Below are 12,983 nucleotides of genomic sequence, written 5' to 3' on the forward strand. Positions count from 1 at the left end.
TGACCTAGTAGCTGCCCCACATGGGAGTTGGACTTGCGACCCAGAGGTTGAGGCTTGCAGTAATATGTAGGGACATCTTAACCACTCGGATTGCAGTTGTGTCTTCTTAATAGGCAGGTGTGACTGCATAAAAGAGTGATGACTGGTCAAGGAGGCTGCCCTCATCACAATATATTCTATCTGACTTAATTCTCAACCTATCTGACCTAATTCTAAAACCTGTGACAGCAGGGTATTAAAGATCACAATTTCTACACAATACAAATTTACACAAAATTGAAATTACAGGTTGGGACTGATTTCCCTTGATGCAGAAAAACTAAAACAAGCAATTTTCATTTTGTATTAACACAGGCTTTTATTGAAAAGATTTTTATTGAAAATTGGCTGACATAATAACTTTCCTTATTTAGCTTCCAATTATATTTCAGATCAGTCTAACGGATATACTGAGCCACAATAATCTCGGAAGCAGAATCAGACTCAAGGTTGTCCCTATATTAATATTCATGTACAAGAAATATTGGAAGCAGGAAGTCAAAGGCTTGTCAATGTTAATGTATATTTAAGTCTGGTGTTGCACACTAATGTATGCAAATAAAATAAATTCATTTGTTCTTCAGCTCTTCCTTCAATTTCCTGAAAAACTGTAGAGTTAGAATCAAATAGAAGCAGTGAGCTAGAGGGAGGTAGAGGGGAGGGGGAGGGGACGGGGTAAATGGAGGAGGTAGAAGCCGTTTATGAATAAATGAATATCTAACTATATAATGAAGATAGCCAAATGTTATCGTTCAGGAAGCCATTAATCATGATGACATTCAACACGTAAACAGATGACAGGTATGATTCAATCTGATGAATATTTTCATAACTAAAGGCAATTTAATACTTCGATCTCCATTGAACAAGCCCCTGGACCTTACCGGTTTTATAAGAGATAAAATAAAGACAAAAACTACAACTCAGGGTAGTATTCGGCAGCAAGTTGTCCCACCTAACAGGGACATTACAACTTATAAATTCCAGTGACAGCTAACCCTGGGTTATACATGAACAGCCTTCAATAGCATTAAAAAACAACTAAATTACAAGTACAACATGTCCAAGCATCCACTCATTCTATCATACTGATACAATTAGCGTTAGGACAAAATACTCTTATATATAGTATCCAGGGACGACTAACGCTGATTGAGTATCCAAGACAAAAAACAAAAGCACCCAGGGATAAATAATCAAAGCAACCAGAGACAAATAACCCAAACACCAACACCCGGGATAAATAACCCAAGCACCCCCGGATAAATAACTCAAGAACCCAGGGATAAATAATCCAGCACCAGCAAATCCAAGCACCCAGGATAAATAACCAAAGAACCCAGGGATAAATAATCCAAGCACCAAGGCATAAATAATAACCCAAGCACCCAGGGATATAAATAACCCCAAGAACCCAGGGATAAATAACCAAGAACCCAGGGATAAATATAATCCCAAGCACCCAGGGATAAATAATCCAAGCACCCAGGGATAAATAACCAAGCACCCAAATAAATAACCCAAGCACCCAGGGATAAATAACTCAAGCACCCAGGGATAAATAACTCAAGCACCCAGGGATAAATAATCCAAGCACCCAGGCATAAATAACTCAAGCACCCAGGGATAAATAACCCAAGCAATTAGGGACATATAACCCAAGCACCCAGGCATAAATAACTCAAGAACCCAGGGATAAATAACCCAAGCACCCAAGCATAAATAACCCAAGCAATTAGGGACATATAACCCAAGCACCCAGAGATAAATAACCCAAGCAACCAGAGACAAATAACCCCACCCAGCACCAAGCACCCAGGCATAAATAACCCAAGCAACTAGGGATAATCACCTCTAGCATCCATGAACAATTAGAGGTAGATTTCAAGGACAACTTGGACTTGTATAACAACAATCCGAACACAATTTTATGGTAGAGTCTCCTACATGAATCTGCATTCATATTTTCAGATTCAAGCTATAAAATTATGTAGGAGCTGTCAGAATCATAAGGCATTCAGGGAATCGCCATGGAAAATCGGTAACGTTGCACGTAGCCCCAAGGGGGATTTACGAGCTACATCTCATTTGTTCTGTATACATCCTAACGCAAACCCTCAATGTCATAAAAACATAACAAATTGATAATGCATGCAGGCCTGTGCTACGACTCAATCAACTTAATTGTGTAATGGATACAGCAGCCTGTCAACCTCAATATTTGTCTGAGCTCACAGTTTTGCATCCTCAAATCTCAGGGATTAGCATTGTAAACCGGACTTTGAAGCACCCTTTATAAAAAATTCTAAGATGAAATTTGAAACGTAATCCTTGCACCATGGCAGTGACACGCAATGTCAGGCAGCCAAAAAGCCAATTTAATTAGATCCCATTCTGAAGCTATGACAGTGGAAAATCATTGTCATTTGGATGATTTTAATTAATATACTGTTGAGCTGCTTCTACAAGCAGACAGACGATCCGGACTGAATGTATTGTCTCATTAAACAGGAATTATGACTAACCATACCTTGTTGACAAAGTCAACCCCGGGAGATTTGTACGGCTGTAGTCAGCTTCATTACCTAATCTATCAATATTGAAATTAACATTGCAGCACTTAGAATCATGGAAAACATTCATAATCATAAAAAATGAATTTCATAACACATATTCTTGTATTAAAATATTATGACATATATAACACTAACTAAACAATCTTTGTTGTCTTAATATAATTACTATATTGTTCTAAAAGACTATTTTTTGTGTATTACTTTTCCATATATTGCAAGGTAAAAATGAGAAATTTAAATACTAATATTAAGGATGTTTCTTGCAGGACAAGATACCAATGAACAGGAGTTAAAATATATACTCCCCCCGCCCCAAAATTTCTCACCCTTAAAGCCCCTCCCCCGTAAATCTATGGAAGGAGTATACTCAAATGTCATATATTTTAGTGAAACCCTTGAATGCCCGATGTGTTTATTGTTTGGTATGAAGTATCATCTGGAAATGTTACAATAGATATGGACCAAATGTCCTAAATACCCATATGTTTGGTACATTTTTTTTATTATAACTCAATGTACCTTATTCGACCCAATAAGCGCTCAGGGTGCTTAAAAACTTGAAGCAAATCAGGCAAGAATTTGGACTAGCCTTTCATAAAATTATTCTACAAAGTAAGCCATACATCAATTTGCAAAAGATATCGGTAAGAAAACCAACAAAGATTTTCATATTTCCAATCAAAAGTAAGTGATATTTAAGCCTAAATAGGGGATGGGCGCTTATAGGGATGGGGGCGTTTATTAGGTCAAATATGTTACCATCCAAAATGCAAATCGTGTCATTCATACCAAGTTCAGCCATGTGGAATAACAGTAAAATATGCCATTTTTAGTAATATAAGGCCTGTAGCTATCCACTTCATTTATATATGTATATACCATATATAGCCCCTACAGTACATAGTGGCATTCATGCCTCCATAAATGTCCAGTCGATATGCGACTTTTTTATGACTATCTGAATATCCTCTTATTGATCTAAAAGCCTTAACAAACTATCAAAGGAGAGACTTGTTCTCATTTGTTGTGCCAATAAATATTATTACAGAAATGCATCATTTATGAGATTTCTTGTCTCACCGCGAACCAGAGGAGACACAGCGAAGGTCATGTGGGACAGCTCAAGGTCAATAAAGGTCAGGTAAGGTCGCCTCATAATTATGGTGAGGAAACTGTTGATACAGTGATAATGTTATCAATAAACAGAATAAAATACAAGGCTTTCCTACCATTGAATTAATACAAGGGGTCTTTTTCCTTCATTTCGAGATATAACTGATGATTTTTAGGGAAAACTTCAGGAATAATCTTGGTCTATTGCCAAAGAATTTAGACACCACGGTTAGACTTGTACAGGATATTGAACTACAATTTATTTGTACTCATGAGTTGCACAAAAATGGCTCCTCATCCAATCAAATCAGTGATCAATTAGGTCTATTTAATGATAATGATTACAATGAACAAACTCAAAATACAAGTTTTTAAACCAAATTACGCGACATGTTTTGCATAAAGATGTTTTATCATTGTGACATAAATATCTCATTTCCAAGTGAAATCAGAACTATTAAAGAGGACGGGACAGGTAGCTAAGGACAAACACCGGTACCTATAGCGAGTACATATATATGGTAGCTAAGGACAAACACCGGTACCCATAGCGAGTACATATATATGGTAGCTAAGGACAAACACCGGTACCCATGGCGAGTACATATATATGGTAGCTAAGGACAAACACCGGTACCCATGGCGAGTACATATATATGGTAGCTAAGGACAAACACCGGTACCCATGGCGAGTACATATATATGGTAGCTAAGGACAAACACTGAAGCCATGGCGAGTACATATATATGGTAGCTAAGGACAAACACGGTACCCATGGCGATTACATATATATGGTAGCTTAGGACAAACACCAGTACCAATGGCGAGTACATATATATGGTAGCTAATGACAAACACCGGTACCCATGGCGAGTACATATATATGGTAGCTAAGGACAAACACGGGAACGCATGGCGAGTACATATATATGGTAGCTAAGGACAAACACCAGTACCCATGGCGAGTACATATATATGGTAGCTAAGGACAAACACCGGTACCCATGGCGAGTACATATATATGGTAGCTAATGACAAACACCGGTACCCATGGCGAGTACATATATATGGTAGCTAAGGACAAACACCGGTACCCATGGCTAGTACATATATATGGTAGCTAAGGATGGCGAGTACATATATATGGTAGCTAAGGACAAACACCGGTACCCATGGCGAGTACATATATATGGTAGCTAAGGACAAACACCAGTACCCATGGCGAGTACATATATATGGTAGCTAAGGACAAACACCGGTACCCATGGCGAGTACATATATATGGTAGCTAAGGACAAAGACTGGTACCCATGGCGAGTACATATATATGGTAGCTAAGGACAAACACCGGGACCCATGGCGAGTACATATATATGGTAGCTAAGGACAAAGACTGGTACCCATGGCGAGTACATATATATGCCCATCCTCAACATTCCAGCTAGGATAATTTACTGTTCTGTATTTATATCCACCCCTGGACTATGTCATAGCAAAACTGAAGGCTCTGTCTACAACAACTGACCAGCTAGTAGTTTGGTCTTCTGATTTACATCAAAAGAGGTGGCTTTCAAGTTGGGTACCATTCTCTGTAATCTTTAAAAGAAGTTTCTGCAGGACTGTGATTGGTCAGTTTTTTTTTCCTGAACTGCCTCCATTTTAACTATCAGATAATCCAGGTATTGATACAATATCGGTGGTGATAGTATCCCCTAGAGTATAAAGGATGGTATATACCCAACTCTAATGGTTTTACATTCAGGTGGCAGGGGCATGAATATACGGATGTACTGGTTATAATAATTGTGCTTTTTTTCATTAATTCCAATCTTTTTCTCATTCACTAACTTATCCTAACCTAGATATCCAGTTATTTGACACTTCTTTTTGCCTTGCATTCATATAACATTGTGTCGAACATTACTTCCTTTTTAATATCAGCAACCCCTTTCATATCTAATTCCATTCTTCTGATAATATTTGATTAAAATTTCCCTAGTGCTACCGCAACATTTTATATTTGGCAACAATGCATATTAATAATAGAGATGTCTGGATTCTGCAGATCGAGCTTACAGCAATTCCTATGTCATCTCGATCACGATCCTCTCGTGTAGATAGACCCTATTGCAGATCTTCACCAACGCTAGTGCCATAAATCTCTAACCTTGTGCATTATTGAGCAGTTTGTAGGGACATACCATCTAAGCATAACAAGAAAAACGTAGACAATTTAATAAAGGATTTTAGATTGATCATGTTATGTACAACAACCCATGCCAAATACAGCATTACGATTGGATTTCTTTAGTGTTAGAGATATGGCCACTACGAGAAAAAAAAAATAAAGTCTGTCATACAAATATCAAAATATTTTATTTAGTAGTCTAGCTGTCTTTTATAGACAATTGACCTAAAAACGGAAAGGTCATCGGCTTAGAATTAATTCCAGAAAAAGTTTCTTCGAAACACAAAACTGATAATATACATTGTATACAGACATATGGCATTTGCTCTGTCAGTGAAATGAGATTTTAACCGAAATAATGGCTATGAATCTAAACGAAATGTTCGCAGGAAATCGGGAACTCAATACAACAGTAACGCTAATGGTGAAAAAACGATGTTTAGGTAAAACACATCAAGTTTCATTTTCACAAAACCACTCAACTTATTTTTTTTTTTCATTTCCTTTGTCTTTTTGTCACTATCTGGCACAGGACTTTTCTATCTTCTGTTTCAACAAATCTCATTGAAAAGGTATTCAGAAACAAAATGCAATTGACTAGTCCGCCACAAGGATGAAATTATATTTCAAACAACCTTTCATCCACTCAAACTCCCACACATAAACATTAACCTCGCCATGAAGAATTCAATTTCCCCGAGGTCATTTCATGGTAAGGAAATTTTAAAAATGATTTCACATGAATCGTTTATGAAAGATTATTGTGTAATCATGTTGACAGTCTACTCTGATAAAAATTACCTTTAAAAGATAAAACAAAAAAGAACAATTGACCTTTGGATACCTAAAGTTACAGAGAGCTTATCATTTCAGGCAATGTATTCAACTCAAAAAACGCCCACATCCCTTAAACACTCCTTTAGCATTTAAGGCCTCATTTTCACTTATCACATTTAAATACTGAAAATATGAAAACTATGTAGGGTTCTTCATTGATTTCTTTTGCAAAATGTTTTCTAAATTACTCTGTGCAATAATTTTATGACAAAGCTAGTCCAAATGTCGTTCTATTTATATCAAGGCTTTTTCTCGTTGCTTTGGAAATGGGACCCGTGGCATCGAGAAAACTACACGATTTTCATAGCTTTAGTCTTTAATTAAGTCAATGTAATTGAAATTGAAGCCTCAAAAGGAGGAGGAGCACTAAGAGACTGGTGGCGCTTATTAGGTCAAATATCGTATCTCGAACTACAGAAGACACTACCTATATATTTTAATGTGTTTTCTAATTATAGGCATAAAGTTTCATTCTTTGAAATAGGATTTGTACTTTTCTAGCGCAACAATAAATTATAAACATGTAATGCCAGATTTATGATGTGGCGTAACAAAACGGCAAAAACTCCGGAAATAAACCTACATTTTAGCATCGAGTCTGACTTAACATCTGCCTATCATATATCTTATGACGAGAATAAGGCGGAAAAAATATGTATAAACTCCAGACAACTTGTCAAGGCTTTCCAATAGCAAAGCTTAAATGGTGACAGCTAACGTCATCTTTAAGCCCGGACAATAAAGTGCCTGCCGTTTTTGGCTCAGGATCAACATATGCATTAGACAGACGCAGTAAATTTTAAATTTTGAGTCAAGATCTCAAAGGTCTGTTGTTTTTTTGACAACAAAGGAAAGAACACAGGAGTGAAATTTGAAGTCATCAGATATCTATAAACAGTCTTTATATGCTTACTAGATCAACCTTGAGATAATCTAATGGTTGAAGCAGAATATTTTCAAAAAAGAGTACATTTATCAACCTTCTATGTCTAGCACAGGTGATACATTGTTATATAAACTCTGTCAAGAATTTTTCTAAATTTCAAAATTATGCCAACAGCAGAAATTACATATCAGTATAGAGACAAGAATTATCAGACTGTGAACCGTCTGCAACTGTACAATTTTATTTCCATAAGCAAGGGTGAAACCTGCAACATCAGTATTTTCTCAATTGGTTAAAGACCAATACATATAGCCTTAAATGCAGGTTAGATCATTCATTTGAACCAATGTGAGTGCTTTTCCAAAAACAAAACCCAAACACTCAATTGCCAGATGTAATTTAACTCTGAGATTCTTTCATTTTCATAACTGATTTTTTTTTATATATATCAGATTATTTGACCATGATTTTAGGCTCCAAGCTTGAATAAAAACTTCATTTATTATTTTCTTATTTTGAAGTTTCACAACAATGGTTTCAAATTAATTGTCAATGAGATTCCAGTAAATGAAATATGACAGCAATTTAGAAATAATGTTCAAAGGGAGGTAACTGCCACAGTGTTAAGAGAACAAGACTTGTGTAGTGACCAGCAGGTTTTGAACCTCGCTGGGACTTGTGGACATGAGCTATCTATCTGATCATGGATTATGATTGACCAAGTCTATTTTCATTACTATTCCACCAGTTAATATAGGTTTGACAACTAGTAAATTATTACATTAAAGTGAACAGTCGGGCAAGGATGGCTAAAGTCGGTAAAAATGGTGTGAATGTATCCAGTATAATTTCTTATGAAATGGAAAAATAAAATCTCTCGTTAAAATCTGTCTGCGTACGAAGAAATTAATTTAAAGTATGGGAATTCTAAATCTTCATCCCGGCTCACTATGTCCTTGGTTACATTTCCACACAGCCTCGCTTTCAATGCTTTCAACTTTTCTTTACTTTAATGGTCAGAACTGGGAAACTAAGCAGAACTTGACCGTCGTATTAATATGTGAGAACTTTTGGAAGGCCAATGAACGCATTTAGACTGGTTTTCTTTGCCCGACTTTTCACTTCAATGGGGTCTTCAGAAATAAAATTTCACAAATAATTGATGATATTTCCAAATTATAAAATCTGAGCTAGGATTTTTAAACAATTTTCAAATCTAATTAATAAATTTAATTAATACTTTCTTTATTTTTGACATAATATACATTATGTACCTTGATAAAGTGTATAAAGAATATTCTTTATTCTTATAAAAAAATCACTCTTTATATCTTCAATAGAAATAATTGTAAATAATTGCTCCAAAAAAATAATACATACTGCTGCATGCATCATAATTCAATTTTTAAACATTGTAGCAAAATATCAAAGGTCATTAATTTTGATAGACCCAACCCTAGACATTAAGTTATAATACATAACAAAGGGCTAAGACTTTATACATTATAACCAGAAACAGTTAAAGGATTATACATTATAACCAGAGACAATTAAGGGCTTATACATTATAACCAGAGACAATTAAGGGCTTATACATTATAACCAGAGACAATTAAGGGCTTATACATTATAAACAGAGACAATTAAGGGCTTATACATTATAACCAGAGACATTTTAAGGGCTTATACATTATAACCGGAGACAATTAAGGGCTTATACATTATAACCAGAGACAATTAAGGGCTTATACATTATAACCAGAGACAATTAAGGGCTTATACATTATAACCAGAGACAATTAAGGGCTTATACATTATAACCAGAGACAATTAAGGGCTTATACATTATAACCAGAGACAATTAAGGGCTTATACATTATAACCAGAGACAATTAAGGGCTTTATACATTATAACCAGAGACAATTAAGGGCTAACATTATACATTATAATTAACCAGAGACAATTAAGGGCTTATACATTATAACCAGAGACAATTAAGGCTTATACATTATAACCAGAGACAATTAAGGGCTTATACATTATAACCAGAGACAATTAAGGGCTTATACATTATAACCAGAGACAATTAAGGCTTATACATTATAACCAGAGACAATTAAGGGCTTATACATTATAACCAGAGACAATTAAGGGCTTATACATTATAACCAGAGACAATTAAGGCTTATACATTATAACCAGAGACAATTAGGGCTATATACATTATAACCAGAGACAATTAAGGGCTTATACATTATACGGAAATTAAGGCTATACATTATAACCAGAGACAATTAAGGGCTTATACATTATAAACAGAGACAATTAAGGGCTAATATCAGAGAATTATATACATTAAACCAGAGACAATTAAGGGCTTATACATTATAACCAGAGACAATTAAGGGCTTATACATTATAACCAGAGACAATTAAGGGCTTATACATTATAACCAGAGACAATTAAGGGTTTATACATTATAACCAGAGACAATTAAGGGTTTATACATTATAACCAGAGACAATTAAGGGCTTATACATTATAACCAGAGACAATTAAGGGCTTATACATTATAAACAGAGACAATTAAGGGCTTATACATTATAACCAGAGACAATTAAGGGCTTATACATTATAACCAGAAACAATTAATGGCTTATAGTACATTATAACAGAGACTATAAAGGCTAAATATAATTACAAGACAATTAGGGCTTATACATTATAAACAGAGATATATTTAAAGGACTTATACATTATAACCAGAGACAATTAAGGGCTTATACATTATAACCAGAGACAATTAAGGGCTTATACATTATAACCAGAGACAATTAAGGGCTTATACATTATAACCAGAGACAATTAAGGATTATACATTATAACCAGAGACAATTAAGGGCTTATACATTATAACCAGAGACAATTAAGGGCTAATACATTATAACCAGAGACAATTAAGGGCTTATACATTATAACCAGAGACAATTAAGGGCTTATACATTATAACCAGAGACAATTAAGGGCTTATACATTATAACCAGAGACAATTAAGGGCTTATACATTATAAACAGAGACAATTAAGGGCTTATACATTTAACAAGACAATTAAGGCTTATCATTATAACCAGAGACAATTAAGGGCTTATACATTATAACCAGAGACAATTAAGGGCTTATACATTATAACCAGAGACAATTAAGGGCTTATACATTATAACCAGAGACAATTAAGGGCTTATACATTATACCAAGACAATTAAGGGTTATACATATATAACCGAGACAATTAAGGGCTTATACATTATAACCAGAGACAATTAAGGGCTTATACATTTATGAACAATTAAGGGAGACAATTAAGGGCTTATACATTATAACCAGAGACAATTAAGGCTTATACATTATAACCAGAGACAATTAAGGATTATACATTATAACCGGAGAATTAAGGCTACACATTATAACCAGAGACAATTAAGGGCTTATACATTTATAACCTGAGACAATTAAGGGCTTATACATTATAACCAGAGACAATTAAGGCTTATACATTATAACCAGAGACAATTAAGGGCTTATACATTATAACCAGAGACAATTAAGGGCTTATACATTATAACCAGAGACAATTAAGGGTTTATACATTATAACCAGAGACAATTAAGGGCTTATACATTATAACCAGAGACAATTAAGGGTTATACATTATAACCAGAGACAATTAAGGGCTTATACATTATAACCAGAGACAATTAAGGGCTTATACATTCTAACCAGAGACAATTAAGGGCTTTATAAGGGTTATAATTAACCAGAGACAATTAAGGGCTTATACATTATAACCAGAGACAATTAAGGGCTTATACATTATAACCAGAGACAATTAAGGGCTTATACATTCTAACCAGAGACAATTAAGGGCTTATACATTCTAACCAGAGACAATTAAGGGCTTATACATTATAACCAGAGACAATTAAGGGCTTATACATTCAGACTCAGACAATAAGGGCTTATACATTATAACCAGGGACAATTAAGGGCTTATACATTCTAACCAGAGACAATTAAGGGCTTATACATTCTAACCAGAGACAATTAAGGGCTTATACATTCTAACCAGAGACAATTAAGGGCTTATACATTCAGACTCAGACAATAAGGGCTTATACATTATAACCAGGGACAATTAAGGGCGTATACATTCTAACCAGAGACAATTAAGGGCTTATACATTCTAACCAGAGACAATTAAGGGCTTATACATTCAGACTCAAACAATTAGGGCTTATAAATGTTATAACTAGAGACATATTAAGGGCTTATACATTATATCCAGAGACAATTAAGGGCGTATACATTATAACCAGAGACAAATAAGGGCTTATACATGACAATCATTAGCAATATAAGGCTGATTAAACGAAAGACAAATCACAAAGAGCTCATCTCTCTGGCAACTTTAATCCAAAACTGATCCAGGATACTCATCTTTCAGCAATACCAAACTTAATTTGTTTATGAAATCATCATTATTTTAGACTCTTGACAACAACCTACAACAAGGATACACCAGAATACCTGGTCTCCATCAATGTGCAGTGGTAATGCCTCATACATTCTAAATGAAATGTCCATTTTGTAAAACAAATAACTTAGAGTCAGGTCAGATCCTTGTTAACAAATTATTGTATTAAGTTACAAATCAAAATCTTAAATCTACTATTAACAATGTAAAATGGACAATACCATATATGTTGTCATATATGTTGATAAACATCGAATACGTAGATCAAAGCGTTTTACCCAGCTTCAGATTAAATTTGCGTGACTGGAATAACGGGAAATGCAATTCTATCTTGGATATAAAATGGGCAACAGAAAATTCAGAGTTTAGAAAGCATGCCAAATGACTTACCGAGCAGTTGCACTGTCATACGGCTCTGTCCAACAAATGCTTCGAGGGTTTTCCTTACCAACGAAACCAAGGAAGCTGTCCTTTGCCTTTCACACGTTGTCAACATGTACGTGTTGTGCACACTGCTAGGCATGCGCGACGGAAAATGACACGGCAATTTTTAAAATGAAAGTGAAAGTAAAATTTCACAAAATTCTTAAGAATGATTTTAATTTGTTCCGGGCATGTAATTAATGTTTTGTCTATATATGCATAGCAATAATGTTTAAAAATCGAGATTTTCACTGTTCGAAATTTGCAAAAAAAAGGAACATCACGTTACTTTGTATAGAATTATCATACATTGTATAACGTTCCACATTTCGTTTATAGTGTATTTTTATGATGAAACTTTACTACAAGTACTTGTATAATACATT

General features: G+C 34.8%; 1 protein-coding gene across 12 annotated transcripts in view; it reads right to left on the reverse strand.

Annotated features, from left to right (window-relative positions):
• Window positions 1–12,695, reverse strand: part of LOC138307679 (muscleblind-like protein 1) — a 281,769-nt gene extending 269,074 nt beyond the window's left edge. For all 12 annotated transcript variants that reach the window (XR_011206032.1, XM_069248509.1, XM_069248506.1 and 9 more), the window contains exon 1: window positions 12,565–12,695. The gene's annotated coding sequence lies outside the window, so the exon portion shown is untranslated. The remainder of the gene's footprint in view (window positions 1–12,564) is intronic.
• Between the last annotated feature and the right edge of the window lie 288 nt (window positions 12,696–12,983).

This window comes from Argopecten irradians, chromosome 14 (assembly GCF_041381155.1).
Source record: "Argopecten irradians isolate NY chromosome 14, Ai_NY, whole genome shotgun sequence".
In the NCBI taxonomy this organism is placed as follows: Eukaryota; Metazoa; Mollusca; class Bivalvia; order Pectinida; family Pectinidae; genus Argopecten; species Argopecten irradians.